This window comes from Typopeltis vanoorti, chromosome 4 (genome assembly GCF_054136105.1).
Source record: "Typopeltis vanoorti isolate ZY-2024b chromosome 4, IOZ_Tvanoo_1.0, whole genome shotgun sequence".
In the NCBI taxonomy this organism is placed as follows: domain Eukaryota; kingdom Metazoa; phylum Arthropoda; class Arachnida; order Uropygi; family Thelyphonidae; genus Typopeltis; species Typopeltis vanoorti.
Window position 1 is genome coordinate 105,892,501 of NC_143552.1, and position 7,597 is coordinate 105,900,097.

Here is a 7,597-nt window from a genome sequence, read left to right on the forward strand (position 1 = left end):
AAAAGCTTAGTAAACGTTCCTCTAGTCGGCGACTAGAATTGAAATTAAGAAGCTCTTTCTTCAGGCCGTCTATTGCCGTAGACGGCACAAGCCACTTCCACTGAGCTACACAGGCTCTTAGTAAGGACAAAGGCGCTGTAAAAAAAGCATGAACTCGAACGCATGAAGAACGCGAAGAATTTTGAAGTCCCTTTCACCTGTTTTGGAGCTATTTTGATCTCAGGCGATGAGGAAGGATTTTTATTGCAGAAAGTCGTTAAATATACAAACTGGCTGGTGAACACACATGCACACGAAATTAATACATTTCATTATACACTAGCTTCCATTAATTGCAAACAAAACAACTGAAAGTGTAAAGAATGTTTATCCAGCCAATGCTAGATTAATTTTCGTTTCAGTCCAGCTAAAACCCTAAATAAAAAGTAAATCTTTATAAAATCATAGGATTTTTATTTTAAATTATCACTGAAAAAGATGGAGTGCTATATCTTGATTAAGGTAGAAGTTCTTAAAACTCCTCGTATAACGCGGATGTTATGTTCCATAGAAATGCCGCGTTATATAAATCGCGTTATACGAGACTCAGATCACATACAAAAGTAGGGTTATGTTCCGAAATCGATTTTAAAAAAAATTATATAAACAACAATGACATATCCAACAAAAAATATGTTTATTTAATTCAGGTAATTCATGTAAGTTAAGAGAACATAAACTATAAAACAAATACATAGTATAAAATTATAAAAAATTATAATCTCTTGGACATCATTTGTATAATTTTCAGTGCATACTTAAGCTGATTTAGTTATCAAGAAGTCAGCAATAACACCTTGCTTACCACTATGCTGCAATTTTTTTGTTAAGTTCATAATACGAAGCTAAACAAATATCCAATTGTCTCGTGAATTTTCCGGAGCGCTCCATTGAGAGATTATCCATAAAATAACTTTCTTGCTAAGTTCAATCCTTCTGCTAATTTTCAAACTGAATTCTTTGACGGATTCATTGCAATCAGAATCTTCGGCAGAACTTTCCCCGCCATTTGGTTCGACGTCATCTATTAATTGTACTTACCTGTACTTGCATACATCTATTATGTATGTAAGTACAGGTCTGAATCCTGTCTAGGACTGAAACCTAGGATTCAACGACTTGAGTGGATTTGATTGTTTAGGAGTTATTACCGAAATGACTAAGGCTATGTATGAGCCAGTGTATTATGTCTGTTAGTTGCGTATGTTCTTTTGGTCGATTTTTTGGTGAGGAAAAAAAAATAACTCACTTTAATTTGAAAAGCACTTATATAGGTTTTACGCGTTCTACAAGGGATTCAAACCTAGCTCTCCTCCTAAGGACATCGATACGATATACCGACTGAACTACGGAGGCTCACCGTCCAGGGCGCAAAGAGCTAAGGACTTTTCTTCTTTAAGGAGTCAGCCAATATCTTACACAAGTGGGAGAGTTACTTTCAGAAATTTCCGACATTTTTCGTCTACAAAAAAATCTAATCTATCCAAAGAACATATGCATTGTATCGACAGAGAAGACTATACATAACAGATTAAACACGCTATCATTATTCAGAATTCGATTTGTAAGAAGGTCTAGTTATTTCTTGCCCATAACAAGAAGTGTAATTGGATACGGTATTCTAAAGTCAAACAATATTTACATAAATATCATATACTTAGTATAGATGAGCAGGTTTTGAAAGTTATTTAAGTAGATAAAACTATATCTCTGATTATGATCAAACATTCAGGCACAGATTGTGATATTTTGCGGTGCAGTTTAACATCTGGTTGGTGATATTCGTAGAAGTTCTATATAAATAATGATATAACTGTAAAATGGTAGTTGTCATGTAAGTCACGTGTATATACCAAGTATCTCGATATCGCATCGCTAATTCCAAATAATAGTTGTTTAAAAGACACACACACACACACACACACACACACACACACACACACACACACACACACACACACACACACACACACACACACACACACACACACACACACACACACACACACACACACACACACACACACACACACACACACAATAACATGAATTAAATTATACCTTGTTTGAGAAGGATAAACATTAGAATAGCAATAGTCTATAAGCAGTAATCGTGTTTATGTTGATTTAGTAGGTTTACATCACGTGATCTGTATATATATGTGCCTATGCAAATTTTGATTGCGTTATGCTCACCATAAATGGAAAAAAAGAATACACGATGGAAAATAACAGTAAAGAAACGCAAGAAATTCTAGGAGAATTCCCAGACGATGTATTAAACTGGTTTTTTTTTTTATAACTCCCTTTCCCGTTTATATTCCTATACTAAAGCACATTAGCCCCACACTAAGATCACTCCTAAGCGTTTAGTTTTATATTACATATGGGATTACATGAAAATGTATTACTAGATTTTAGCACCAGCGATGAAGCAGCCGAAAAAATGAGACAGACGTCATCATGTTATAGAGAGAGAGTACGTGTACTCATCTGCAGGTTTTACCCAAGAAACTCCGTTTAAGCTCTACTTTACTTTAAAATTCAGAAAATGTTCCTCACTCTTTGACATGATTCGAACCTGTTTCCAAATGAAAACCAGACTTGATTCTTCGTAACATATTTCTTTAATTTTGCACGAACTGCAAAATTAAAGAAATTTTCAGTTGAAAATTCACGGCTTTTCAACTGAAAGTTAGTTAACTGGTCTCAAAAGGAAGTGGAAAGGTTTACCTCCCGGAAAATTGGATTTTCACACCAAAAAGCCGTCCAGAATAACGCACAATTATATTAATAATAATAATTATTATTATTATAATTAATGATACACTAGTCTCATGGTCATAGCTGAATAGGTTGTAATTCCAACCAACGAAGATTGATCAAAAATATCCACGACAGAACTTTTATAGTAACATCCGTATTGGATATTTAGCGAATACCGCTTGAAGATGTCTATTAGAATATAACGTGAATATACCTGAATTGTGTGTTAGCTTTATCTAAGGCTGGAATATTTTTCCTTCCACCCAATGTGCAATGAAGTGCGTATGAAGCTGCATTTTCAATAAGCGAAACCTATGAAGTTTTACGCCACGCCTTCAGGAAAAACAAACGTTTAAGCACTCGAAGACATTTGAGTGGCAGTCTAGGCAAAGAGTGGCCGGATCATCAATCATTCACAATTATTTCGAGATGGGGTTATCGGAAACGGCTTCAAGAACCGTCGTCTAAAATTTGATATCTGCACAACGACAATACACTATACCAAATGACTCTGAATATCCTGGATTGTTTCTCTTCACCAGGCTGAAAGGCACTCTGAAGGTAAAATATTTTCAAAACGTCACGCCAATTGAATACGATACGGAAATTACAGACCATTCAAATAGACCTGCTAAAGATTCATCAAACAATGGAAAGATCACTGAATGTAAAATCATGAGAATTGTACATTAAAGAGGATAACAAACTCTGTTCAGATTCGCAGTCCATTCCCACATATTGGGCAACAGAATTTCCTTCTCGCTGCTATTAGTGTGCTTACGCCCAGGCAATTTTTTTTTTAAAATTTATTATCCCATGGTATTATTACACCAGATCATAGAGGTCAAGTTCATGTATTTTATACAGCACCTTTTCTGGATTGTTATAGAGTTCACATTTGGAAATATTCATACAGTTTAGCAAATGCATTGGTGATGCTTCCTCGATTTTACAGATTTTGCAGGTGGGGAAGACTCTCATGCCATTGCTAAGCTTGATTGGTCTTGTGTAGCCGGTCTTGAGGCGAGAGATCATGGTAGTGGCACTGCGATTAAACTTGGAGTTATGGTAGCCCTGGATTTTCTGCTGAGTACCAGTCGTGAGTCATGTCCTGAAGAATTTTTCTTTTTATGTTTTCTTTTTGGGTGGTTTTAAAAAGATCGAAATCTGTGGTATCACTTGATGTTACAACCATTTCTGCTACTTCATCTGCAGTTTCGTTTCCCTTTAATCCCACATGGGATGGGATCCATTGGAAGATTATTTCGGAATCCTTATGTAGTTTGTTTATGTTTTTGCTATGTCTCTAAGTATTTCTTAATCGTTAGTGTAGCAATTCTTAATAACTAGCTCCTAAGGAATCTGTGAAAAATATAAACTCCTTCTGGTTTTGTTTGTCCAAATATTGCAGTGCTGTGTTAATGGCTATTAATTCTGCATGGTATGAGTTGCATCCATTACTGTTAGTTGTTTTTAGTTCTATATTATGAGAGCCATAGATAAGTACGCCACTCCCAGAATAATTGCCATTTGGATTTTTGGAGCCATCTATGTAGATCTTTATTGAGTCAGGTCCATATTCCATTATTTTTGAAAGGGCTAATGATCTCAAGATTTCAGGGTTTTTCTAGGCTTTATTTCTCATGTTTCTATGGTACCTGGTACCTACGCCCAGGTAATAAATTTCAATACTCTTTTGTTTTTCTTTCTTTGGTATATCAAAGGGTAGGAGTAGAGATAATTGGAGCTCACGGTAATCAGCAGAACATGAGAATTATGAGGAATGGAAACATTCATATTAAGTTCTCTGAAGAGGTTAAGTCGATGAATAGAATCCTATTATTCTAATGAGGTACCTTGGCCAAATACACCGATTTTTTTATTTTTATATTTATTATTATTATTCTGTGTGTGTGTGTGTGTGTGTGTGTGTGTGTGTGTGTGTGTGTGTGTGTGTGTGTGTGTGTGTGTGTGTGTGTGTGTGTGTGTGTGTGTGTGTGTGTGTGTGTGTGTGTGTGCGCGTGCGCGCGCGCTATGAGTAGAGAGAGAGCATTTAGTTATAATCTAACAACCTAGATCAGTTTAAAAGGAACTTCTGTTTTAATTTCTCGTTTTCTTTCTTTTGGGGATTTTTTTATTTTTTTTTTATTTTTTTTTTTTATTTATTTATTTATTATTGTTTTTTTTTTTTTTTTTTTTTTTGGAAATGACGTTCATTTAGTGGAAAGTATCCCTAGCCTGAATAATAAATTCATTCTTAAAGAAGCTAAGAAGCTTTCAGTGGATTTTTTTTCGTTTACTGTACAAACATATATTATAAAAGCGCGGTAGGTGGCGCTTAGCTTTATCTCATTTAATGAGTCCAGATTTACTGTAAATTTCATTAAATGAGCAAACGTACTAAAAGTATGCGGTGCATATTAAACACGTTTATTTTGTAACTCGAAAGAATTAAAAGTGCCATTTTTATTTATACTTTCACCAACTGCAGTTTTGTTGGAGATATTTTACAAAGTGTCTTCCTTCAAAAAAAAAAAAGTATTGAAAAACCAGGTTTGATTATTAAGTACAGTATACAATATTATTATTAAATTATAATGTTATAGTATATATCATTTTAGTATATAAACTAAAAAAGTTCAATCATACATCAATGATATAGAAAAAAAAATGAACGTGAAATAACTCACTTGAAATTCTTCTGAAGTGACAGTCAACAATTCAAATACTACGAAGTTAAAGATTTCTTTCTTTCTTTCTAAAGCAGTGCTTAGTTTCTAATGATCGCGACCTTTTCACATTTGATTTACAAAAAATAAAAACTGAAAGAAAAAGAAGTGAATCTTACATCATTAAGGAAAACAACTCCAAGGTTTTATTTACAAGTGCTCATTGTAAGCAGCGCTAGTCTCTTTGCTACTCAACGTTATGACTAGTAAAAAGAGAGCGGTTAAAAAAGGCTTAGCGGTGTCTAGGACCTCTGTATGTGTTTGTTAAAACACAAAATACGATGTACTTTCTGCTACCGGATATAGCTCTTGGACTAACACGTTAGTAAGCGCCGCGTAGAGGTAACATCAACTTTTATAGATGTCGTTGAAAACTTTGGTATATATATATATATTTTTTTTTTAATAAGTTTCACTTCTGTATGCAATTTTTTTTTGTTGTTGTAAGAAAGGTCTTAAAGTGCAAATAACATTTGTAGCGTTTTATAAGGTAGTATTTTTCATATTTCGATTGCAGCATAAGTTAATACTTGTGACCAAGTGGTCGCAGGTTGGCAGACCTCGCTGATCACGGATAGATTTTTCAAGTTCGCTGATAATAATTCAAAATTAATAATGGACGATTCGTATTTAGAGTCAATTTGGAATATTTTTTTGAAACCAATATGTATGCTACCCCACTAAGGGTGTTACTTAATATTAACATCAGAAGAACAAAAAAAAAAGGTCACTTTAATTCCCATGCCCAGCACTAAGTAATTGTTATGACCAATTAAGGGAATAAATAAGATGTAATAAGGAAGCAGACTGACATCACCTTACTATCAAAAATTAAGTGAAAAAGTGGCTTAAGGATACCATAGTTTAAATAAATGTTAAATTATAAAATAATTTAAAAAATTCTCACAGACAGAATACAGAGATTTCTACTGCAACTTGTATCGCCTAATCAAGTACTCAGTGAAAGGAAGAACTATAACAGATACCATAACACATCTTATATATATATATATATATATATATATATATATATATATATACGAATACACACGAATACTATCAATTGAACAGTGAGCCATGTACATCTTTGAAATAATCAAAAAAATGGGATTTGGAGCAAACTTCAAGAACTGGTTAAAAATATTTTATGAAAATGCAGAAAGCCGTATAATCATAAATTGAAACTCTCCACACCAATCCAAATCAATTGTTCCGTACGACAAGGTGAATGATCCCCGCTCTCTCTCTCTCTCTCTATGGCCGTCTTTATATGAGCATTTGAACCACTAATTAGCGCAATAAACACAAATGAATAAATTCAAGGAACAAATATTCCTGCAGAAAGCGAAGCAAAATTGCTAGCTTATGCCGATGACATAACACTCGCTCTAGAAAATTAAAAATCCATGGAGGAAACAATGAGAATATTGGACTCCTTTGCAAAGTCTTCAGATCTTAGAGTGAACGTGGCAAAGTCTTGCTGTTTGGTGGTCGGCGAATGGAAAAAGAAATCAAAAATACCGGCTGGAACGTTGAGAAAAAAACTACTTGCTAGTATTAGGAATAAAAATTGGAGGCCAGGCACATACGTAGATCAATGGAAAGAGTTTCATGAAGCCATATTAAAAAAAAAAATAAAAATAAAATAAAATAAAATTAGTAATATACTAAATAGACATCTTTCTGTGAGCGGCAAAGCTAGGATTTGCAATATGTACTTAGCCTCTCGACTGTGGTACAAAATGCATAACATTCGATACTACAGACAATGGGCAGATAAAATTCATAGGCTCTTTGCGACATACATATGGGATTCACAATATGAACCAATGCGTCGTACAACGCTCTTCCACGAAATAGAAGCTGGAGGTCTCGTTCTAGTTAATATACACCTGAAAACATTGATAATCAGAGTTATAACTGCAGTAAAAGCACATAAATCATACGATGGATACATAATTCTTGTTCTACCAATGCCTTCCTGACAAAGCCATCAGCTCTCCTCCTTCGATCAAAAAAAGAACACCAAGAATGTTCACGGAAGTGGCTTAAGGATACCAGTT